This window comes from Bufo gargarizans, chromosome 2 (assembly GCF_014858855.1).
Source record: "Bufo gargarizans isolate SCDJY-AF-19 chromosome 2, ASM1485885v1, whole genome shotgun sequence".
Lineage (NCBI taxonomy): Eukaryota > Metazoa > Chordata > Amphibia > Anura > Bufonidae > Bufo > Bufo gargarizans.
Window position 1 is genome coordinate 70,157,447 of NC_058081.1, and position 9,660 is coordinate 70,167,106.

The 9,660-nt window shown below is 42.5% G+C and overlaps 1 protein-coding gene across 1 annotated transcript in view; it reads left to right on the forward strand.

The window, feature by feature from the left end:
• Positions 1 to 1,637, forward strand: part of LOC122927371 — a 37,864-nt gene extending 36,227 nt beyond the window's left edge. The window contains exon 7 of the mRNA XM_044279161.1: positions 1,232 to 1,637. The gene's annotated coding sequence lies outside the window, so the exon portion shown is untranslated. The remainder of the gene's footprint in view (positions 1 to 1,231) is intronic.
• The last annotated feature ends 8,023 nt before the right edge of the window (positions 1,638 to 9,660 follow it).

The following is a 9,660-nucleotide window of genomic DNA, read 5'->3' on the forward strand; positions in this document are numbered from 1 at the left end:
TGCACTGATGAGGGGCACTCACCTTGAAACAGCTGTCTGCAGATGAGGTGCTGGCTTATTTAATATCCAAGGCATGTATCAAGGCTTATTTTAAGAGCTGAACACTGACTTATAGGATAGCTGCCTTACATCTGGGGGCATTAGAGGCAGAGCTTGTTAAGAGCTCATTTGCATCCCTTCCCTCCCAGAATTCCAGAGGAGCATGTATGGCCTGTAAGTCTCCTCATACTGATTAAGGTGCTCTCTCCCTAAGGAGAGTTAGTTCCCCCCTTGCACTAACTGAGCTATTAATATCACCACATCAGTCTCCATGATTTACATTAAAATATACTAGTATTACTGCCCTGTGTCTTGTAATTTGTCTATAAAATCGCTTTTATTAATATGCTAATTACCTCAATAAGGTTATTTATATGGGACTGAATATCGAGGAGGTGATGTTATTTACATGGGACTGTATGTTGAAGTCTGCCCCATAGAAATGAATGGGAGCATGGGCCGCCTATGTGCGGTGCATTCCCATTCACTTCTATGGCAGCAGCGCTTGGTGGTGGACGGACCCTGGAAAATCCGGGGTCCTCCAGCCACAGCACTCCCCGCTTCGTTCTCGTTGTAGGTGCGGGTCCCAGCGGTGAGACCCGCACCTATCAGACAATGAGCGCATATCCTAGCGATATGCCCCCATTTTCTGAGATTGGAATACCCCTTTAATCATCCGGCTGTGTCCAGGTACTTTTAGGTTCCTCCTGGTCACTGGTGCTTGTGAAGTACATTGGCTAATTTAGCTCCAACCTCCACTAGACTTTCTCTATATTCAGACGTAGACTCACTGGTCTGTGCTGTGCTGCAACACCATTGTTCCCACAGCCAAGGGGCTAATATGGCAGCTACATGGTGGACTAGGCCTGTTGTGCTCCTACACTAGCTTCCTCAACTTCTCTACTGAATTCATACTTCCTATTAGCATACCCCAGCTATATATATATATATATATATATATATATATATATATATATGTGATGCCAGCACCACCTAGGGGCGAATGGATGTAATGACACACTAACAGCCTGGTAATAGGAATTACAGGAATATACAGCAATACATTTTGATAAGCAAATACAAAAGTTTGCAGTGCCCACGACCATCACTGAGTGGGACACTGCAATATCTTATTCTGATATTTACCCAGCAGGTATATAAACTCTAACCATGTCTACATTTTTCTTGACAGTAGTAAAGTCCGAATCCACACAATCCCATTAGTGGAAATCAGTCTTCAGCCGGCAGAGCCACAGGAATGATTAATTTTTCTTGACGCCATGTGGATAAATTTGCTGCTTTCTTGCTCAGGCAACCAACCAACCGAATACCGCACCACTGCTGCCCATGACCCTAAAGGTCCCTTTACATATATGACAGAGAAGCGTTCCTTCCTGACAATCTGCTGCTCCCTGGTGGAAGAGCGAGCTGCAATTATATGCAACGATCTTCTCCAGAGTATAGCCTATATTACGCTACTTTCACACTAGCGCTAATATTTTCCGGTATTGACATCCGTCATAGGGTCTCAATACCATAAAAAAAGCTTCCGTTTTGTCCCCATTCATTGGGGACAAAACGTAACTGAACAGAACGGAGCGCTCCAAAATGCATTCCGTTCCGTTCTCATACCGGAGAGCAAACCGCAGCATTTCTGACACAATCCGATACAATAGAAAACGGAATCGTCCACCATTGACTTTCAATGGAGTTCATGAAGGATCCGTCTTGACTATGTTAACGATAATACAACCGGATCCGTTCATAACGGATGCAGATGGTTGTATTATCAGTAACGGAAGCGTTTTTGCAGAAAAAACACTAGTGTGAAAGTAGCCTTAGAGGCGTAGGTAATTGTGCAGATCATCGCGAACAAGCGTTTGAATGAACTCTCGTTACCGATGATCTGGCAGTGTAATACTTCTGCCGATTACCCCAAACGCTCATTCATCGGGCAAATGGAATCTATCAGCACGTTTAAAAATCATTGTTTGCCGGCAGCAGATCGTGCTGTGTCATCACAATCTGCTGCTGGCAAACAATGATTCACTTGTTAGCGATTATCTTTTGGATTCTCGGCCAGTGTAGAGGGACCTTTACTCTTTTCTCATTTATATTTCCAGAAATTTGGCCAAGTCTCGTATGACTCAAGGTGTACAATAAAACTGATGCCACCGCTGCACTACATCTCCCAACATTTAACTTGCCAAACAGTATATATATTGCAATATCTAGTTATGAATTTTCATATTTCTGATTGTCACCACCACCATGAAGGTGGTCAGAGGACTGAAAGGAGAAGATGCTGGTATCTGGTATAGCTTTTATGTAAAGCCATTAGTAGTCACTTACATGCTGTGTATCAGGTGCCATGACTGTTATGTAGATATAATTATATTTAATAAACTGCTGTTTTTTTTATCATACTTTGTTTTATTGACATTAAACCTGTTGTCTTCTGTTACACTGTTATGTGATGATGATGATATCAGCAAGGGTATATTCAGATGTCACCTTGTCACAGATTTCTTGTGGATTTGCTAAACATTTGGGGGTTCATTTATTATCCAGAAATATGACTATATTAGGTGTATCTCTGGCGCAGACTGCAGTGCAACGGTTAGTGCAACGGTTAGTTATGCTGCAATCTGCCAGGTCTAAAAAAGTGGGCGTGATGTGGGTGAGGAAGGGGATGGTCCAGCAGGCCCATCTCATTTAAAGCTGGGCAGTGGAAGATAGCCAAATAGCGCCAGAGCGCCAGAACACAGCAGCAGGAAGCAGGTGAGTATTGTTGTTTACGATATGCTAGGGGGCTTTCTTTAAAAGGGATCCAGTCCTGGAATTCCCCTTTAAGGTGGCATGGATTTTGAAAATTTTCCCCTGTCTACGACGGGTGGAGAGTCGTGGAACCACTATACACACTAAATGGTGAGCCAGTCCTGACTAAACTGGTGGGTTCTGATCACGGTCATCAAATATGGCAGGCCTCAGTCCAAGCTCTTTTCACCAAGAGGTGACACAAAGCTCCTGGGTATTAGTACAAAAGCCATTGTGTGCCATTAGGCTACATCTACACGACGACTTGTGTTACGCGACATTTTGTCGAACCAATGTCGCGCAACAGATTTTGTAATGCTAGACATGCTGCGACGGCAACACGACAGTCAGAAAAAAATCAATCCAAGATGGATTTTTTAGTGACTGTCGCATCGCAACATGTCTCATATTGCAGTGCAACATCATAGATTAGCATTACAAAATATGTTGTGCGACATGAACATTGAACAACACATGTGTTGAAGTGTAGTTGTACCCTAGATGTCGCGTGACACATGTCAATGTAGCCTTAGTAATACTGGTGTCTTATGTGGCAGAGAGGTCTTTAGAACTCAATCGGCAGCGGTGCGACTGCTAACTTTGCACCCCCTATAGCTATGTCCTTATTTCTACTCTCTTTTGTGGAGCTCCTTAATGTTCTCCATTTCTAATCTTCACCCTTCTCTGCTCCCCCTCACAGCTCTTTTTACTGACAAATGCCAACCTCTACGGTTGGAACCTGAAAAGTCAACTCAGTGGCTCAGTGGTTAGCACTGGTGCCTTGCAGCGCTGATGTCCTACGTTTGATTCTGAATTTATGACCAAGAACAACATCGGGTTGGATAATCCCTTTAAATCTGATCTTGAAAAACCCAAATATTTATAGAAACAAAAAGTAAGTCCCCATAATCCCCATTTTAGGGTCATACCAGGATTGTACTACTGATGTACCATCAATATCTGATTGGCAGGGGTCCAAAACCCAGCACCTTCGCCGATCAGTTGTTTTGGGGTACCCCTGTTGTCAGAAGTTGGCACCGGAAATATACAGCGCCCACCAAATTTGTAGTGGATGGAGCTATGTAGTTCTACTGCTGTCTTCCAGCACTGGAGCTACTCCAGAATAGCTGATAAGCAGAGGTGTCAGACACCCACTAATCAGATATGGATGGCCCATCAGAAGTAATATACTGGAATTCCTCTTAAAGGCTAAATCCAAATACCCTACTCTATTCTATTCGGGTACTGTGCCACTGCTGCTGCGTTGCAGTTGAACCCTAAGTCAACAGGTGGTTTTACCACAAAGCTATGGTTTTCAAATACGTGGAAATATCATTATAACAGTTTATAAGGCTGAAAAAAGACATTTGTCCATCCAGTTCGGCCTGTTATCCTGCAAGTTGATCCAGAGGAAGGCAAAAAAATAAACAGTGAGGTAAAAGCCAATTTTTCTTACTTTAGGGGAAAAAAATCCCTTCCCGACTCCAATCAGGCAATCAGAATAACTCCCTGGATCAACGACCCCTCTCTAGTAGCTATAATAACCTGTAATATTATTACACTCCAGAAATACATCCAGGCCCCTCTTGAATTCCTTTATTGTACTCACCATCACCACCTCCTCAGGCAGAGAGTTCCATAGTCTCACTGCTCTTACCGTAAAGAATCCTCTTCTATGTTTGTGTACAAACCTTCTTTCCTCCAGACACAGAGGATGTCCCCTCATCACAGTCACAGTCCTGGGGATAAATAGATGATGGGAGAGATCTCTGTACTGACCCCTGATATATTTATACATAGTTATTAGATCTCCCCTCAGTCGTCTTTTTCATAAAGTGAATAACCCTAATTTTGATAATCTTTCAGGGTACTGTAGTTGCCCCATTCCAGTTATTACTTTAGTTGCCCTCCTCTGAACCCTCTCCAGCTCTGCTATGTCTGCCTTGTTCACAGGAGCCCAGAACTGTACACAGTACTCCATGTGTGGTCTGACTAGTGATTTGTAAAGTGGTAGGACTATGTTAACATCACGGGCATCTATGCCCCTTTTGATGCAACCCATTATCTTATTGGCCTTGGCAGCAGCTGCCTGACACTGGTTTCTACAGCTTAGTTCACCAAAATTCCTAGGTCCTTTTCCATGTCAGTGTTACCCAGTGTTTTACCATTTAGTATGTACTGGTGACTTACATTTGTCAGTGTTAAACCTCATCTGCCACTTATCTGCCCAAGCCTCTAATCTATCCAGATCCCTCTGTAGTAGTATACTGTCCTCTTCAGTGTTAATTACGTTACACAGTTTAGTGTCATCTGCAAAAACTGATATTTTACTATGCAAGCCTTCTACAAGATCATTAATAAATATATTGAAGAGAATAGGGCCCAGTACTGACCCCTGAGGTACCCCACTAGTGACAGTGACCCAATCTGAGTGTGTACCATTAATAACCACCCTCTGTTTTCTATCACTGAGCCAGTTACTTACCCACATACAGACATTTTCCCCCAGTCCGAGCATTCTCATTTTATATACTAACCTTTTATGTGGTACAGTGTAAAATGCTGAGGAGAAGTCCAGATATACGACATCCATTGATTCGCCGCTGTCAAGTCTAGAACTCGCAGCCCCATAGAAACTGATTAAATTAGTTTGACATGACCAATCTCTCATGAAGCCATGCTGATATGGAGATATTTGCTTATTTTTATTGAGGTACTCCAAAATAGCATCTCTTAGAAAACCTTCAAACAGTTTACCCACAACAGATGTAAAACTTACCAGCCTATAGTTTCCGGGCTCTGTTTTTGGACCCTTTTTGAATATTGGCACCACATTTGGTATGCGCCAATACTGTGGAACACTCCCTGTCAGTATAGAATCCTTAAATATCAGAATTAAGGGTCTGGCTATGACATTACTTAATTCTCTTAGGGGTGTATGCCATCTGGGTCTGGCAATTTGTCTATCTTTTTAAGACGCTGCTGTACTTCTTCCTGAGTCAGACAGGGCACTTTTAATGGGGAATTTTCTTTTACATACTGCATTTCATCTGACAGTTGATTTTCTTTAGTGAATACAGTGGAGAAAAAAATATTTAATAGCGTTGCTTTCTCCTCATCGCTCTCTGCAACTCCCACCTCATTACTCTGTAAAGGGCCGACACCTTCAGATTTATACTTTTTACCATTACCATTTATATAAGGGCTTATGCACACAGCTGTTGCCTGGCCATGGCCGTATTGCAGCCCGCATACAGCGGGTTCGCAATACACGGGCCCCGGACGTGTGCACCCCATATCACGGATGCGGACTCATTAACTTGAATGGGTCCGCAATCCGGGAAATGCGGTTCTATTCAAGTTGAATGGGTCTCGATCCATCCTGGCCGCCGCACAGATGTTGCCCGTGTATTGGGGACTGCAAATTGCCATGTCCCATGCATGAGCCCTAATTGAAGAACATTTTAGGGTTAGTTTTACTCAAGTTTTGTTCAACGCTTTCTCGCTACCCTCCTGTGTTAGTGATTTAAATGCTTTCTTTTTGTCATTTATTGCTTTCTTTACAAGTCTATTTATCCACATTGGTTTTTATTTGTTCCTTAACCTTTTATTCCCATACGGTATGTATATCTCACAATTAGATTTTAGGATGGTTTTTAAAAAATGTCCCATTTTGTGGCTGTATTTTTATTTTTGAGGACTTTGTCCCAGTTACCGTAGTTAGGCCTATGGTCTCTCTTAGTTGGCAAAATTTAGCTTTTTTGAAGTTTGGTATTTTTGTTCCTCCCTGAAACACTCCTTTGAATGACAATTGGAAGGTTATTACTTTATGGTCGCTATTTCCCAGGTGTCCCCCAACCTGCACGTCTGTTGTTCTGTCAGGTCTATTGGTTAATACTAAGTCTAGTATGTCCGTCCCTCTAGTCGGTTGGGAAAGGTAATTGTAATTCGTTATTGTCAAGAACCTGTTTCCTTTATGAGATGTACAGATTTCAGTTTCCCAGTTTTTATCTGGGTAGTTGACGTCCCCCATAATAATGACCTCATTATGATCTGCCGCTTCGTCTATCTTGTTTAGAATTAGATTTTCTGTGGACTCTGGTATATTCGGTGGCTTATAATAAACTCCTATTAGTATTTTATTATTGTTTTTGCCTCTATGTATTTCTGCCCAATGTTAATCCACATGTACTGTATATGCCCCTCACTTATATCTTCTTGGACTGTGTGCTTTAGACAGGACTTTACATAAAGGCAGATCCCTCCCCCTCTCTGGTTTTTGTGATCCTTTCTAAACAGACTGAAACCCTGTATGTTACCCGTCCAGTCATAGTAATCACCCAGATATATTTCAGTTACTCCCACTATGTCATAGTTATGATTGAAAAAAAAATGCAAACAATAGAGCTGAGAAATGGGGTTCATTCTAAATTAAAGTGGCATTATACCTACTAGAAATGGAAATATAGAAACTCTTTGCGCACATTTGTCATCAAACGTGTGTCAGGCCCGTCTACCAGGCGTCAAGGTGACTTCCGCAGATGGGTACCTAACACTAATATACTGCCTCTCTTGGACTTACCTGAGCCTACAATTTTCAGGGCAGTGTAAGAACCAGTTACATTTATACTCTGCTCAGAAGCCCCAGGCAGATGGGTGTTGCTCAGTCTAAAAGAGGCGCTACCCTCAATATACAGTACAGACCAAAAGTTTGGACACACCTTCTCATTCAAAGAGTTTTCTTTATTTTCATGACTACTAAAATTGTAGATTCACACTGAAGGCATCAAAACTATGAATTAACATATGTGGAATTATATACATAACAAAAAAAGTGTGAAACAACTGAAAATATGTCATATTCTAGGTTCTTCAAAGGAGCCACCTTTTGCTTTGATTACTGCTTTGTACACTCTTGGCATTCTCTTGATGAGCTTCAAGAGGTAGTCACCTGAAATGGTTTTCACTTCACAGGTGTGCCCTGTCAGGTTTAATAAGTGGGATTTCTTGCCTTATAAATGGGGTTGGGACCATCAGTTGCGTTGTGGAGAAGTCAGGTGGATACACAGCTGATAGTCCTACTGAATAGACTGTTAGAATTTGTATTATGGCAAGAAAAAAGCAGCCAAGTAAAGAAAAAAAGTGGCTATCATTTTAAGAAATGAAGGTCAGTCAGTCTGAAAAATTGGGAAAACGTTGAAAGTGTCGCCAAGGGCAGTCACAAAAACCATCAAGCACTACAAAGAAACTGGCTCACATGCGGACCGCCCCAGGAAAGGAAGACCAAGAGTCACCTCTGCTGCGGAGGATAAGTTCATCCGAGTCACCAGCCACAGAAATCGCAGGTTAACAGCAGCTCAGATTAGAGACCAGGTCAATGCCACACAGAGTTCTAGCAGCACACACATCTCTAGAACAACTGTTAAGAGGAGACTGTGTGAATCAGGCCTTCATGGTAGAATATCTGCTAGGAAACCACTGCTAAGGACAGGCAACAAGCAGAAGAGACTTGTATGGGGTAAAGAACACAAGGAATGGACATTAGACCAGTGGAAATCTGTGCTTTGGTCTGATGAGTCCAAATTTGAGATCTTTGGTTCCAAACACCGTGTCTTTGTGCGACGCGCAAAAGGTGAACGGATGGACTCTACATGCCTGGTTCCCACCGTGAAGCATGGAGGAGGAGGTGTGATGGTGCTTTGCTGGTGACACAGTTGGGGATTTATTCAAAATTGAAGGCATACTGAACAGCATGGCTACCACTGCATCTTGCAGCGGCATGCTATTCCATCCAGTTTGCATTTAGTTGAACCATCATTTATTTTTCAACAGGACAATGACCCCAAACACACCTCCAGGCTGTGTAAGGGCTATTTGACCATGAAGGAGAGTGATGGGGTGCTGTGCCAGATGACCTGGCCTCCACAGTCACCGGACCTGAACCCAATCGAGATGGTTTGGGGTGAGCTGGCCCGCAGAGTGAAGGCAAAAAGGCCAACAACTATTGTGATGGGTAATAACAGCTTGAGTGAGAAAATTTGCAGATTTGCAGATTTTCACCTACAACAACAGGTCATCAAGGGGATACAAATGACAGATGAGATGCTTCTGGTTACAGCTGATGTGGAGTCTCTTTACACAAGTATACGACATGAAGACGGCCCATGTGCAACAGCGGAATATTAATATATTTTTCATCAATTAGGTGTTTTTCGCACTCAAATTTTTGTAGTGTTTTGGCAGTATGCTGAGGAGTGTGCCATCGTACTTCCCTTGGTGAAGTGCTTAGGACAATTTTGTGATTAATATAAATGTACCTGGTTCCTACACTACCCTGAAAATTGTAGGCTTAGGTAAGTCCAAGAGAGGCGGTATATTAGTGTTTGGTACCCATCTGCGGAAGCCACCTTGATGCCTGGTAGATGGGCCCAACACACGTTTGATCAAAAATGTGCGCAAAGAGCTTCTATTTTTCCAATTCTAGTAGGTATAATACCACTTTAATTTAGAATGATCCCCATTTCTCAACTCTATTGTTTGCATGTGAAATGTTGTGCAGCCATTTTTTTTATCAACCATGTTTGCTTGATGGATATGCACCTGTAAATAAACAATATAAAAACAATCTCCAATTTTTGGTGTACTTATCGGTGCTACAGATCCACCAAGCGACGTGAGTATAGGTCGCTTCACAGTTAAAATGTCCACAAGTTTGTTGATCGCGGTGCTTTCTGATAAGGGGGGGGGGGGGGTTGTGGTATTGGATAGGTCCAAATATGATATATGATGAGGAGATGCATCGAC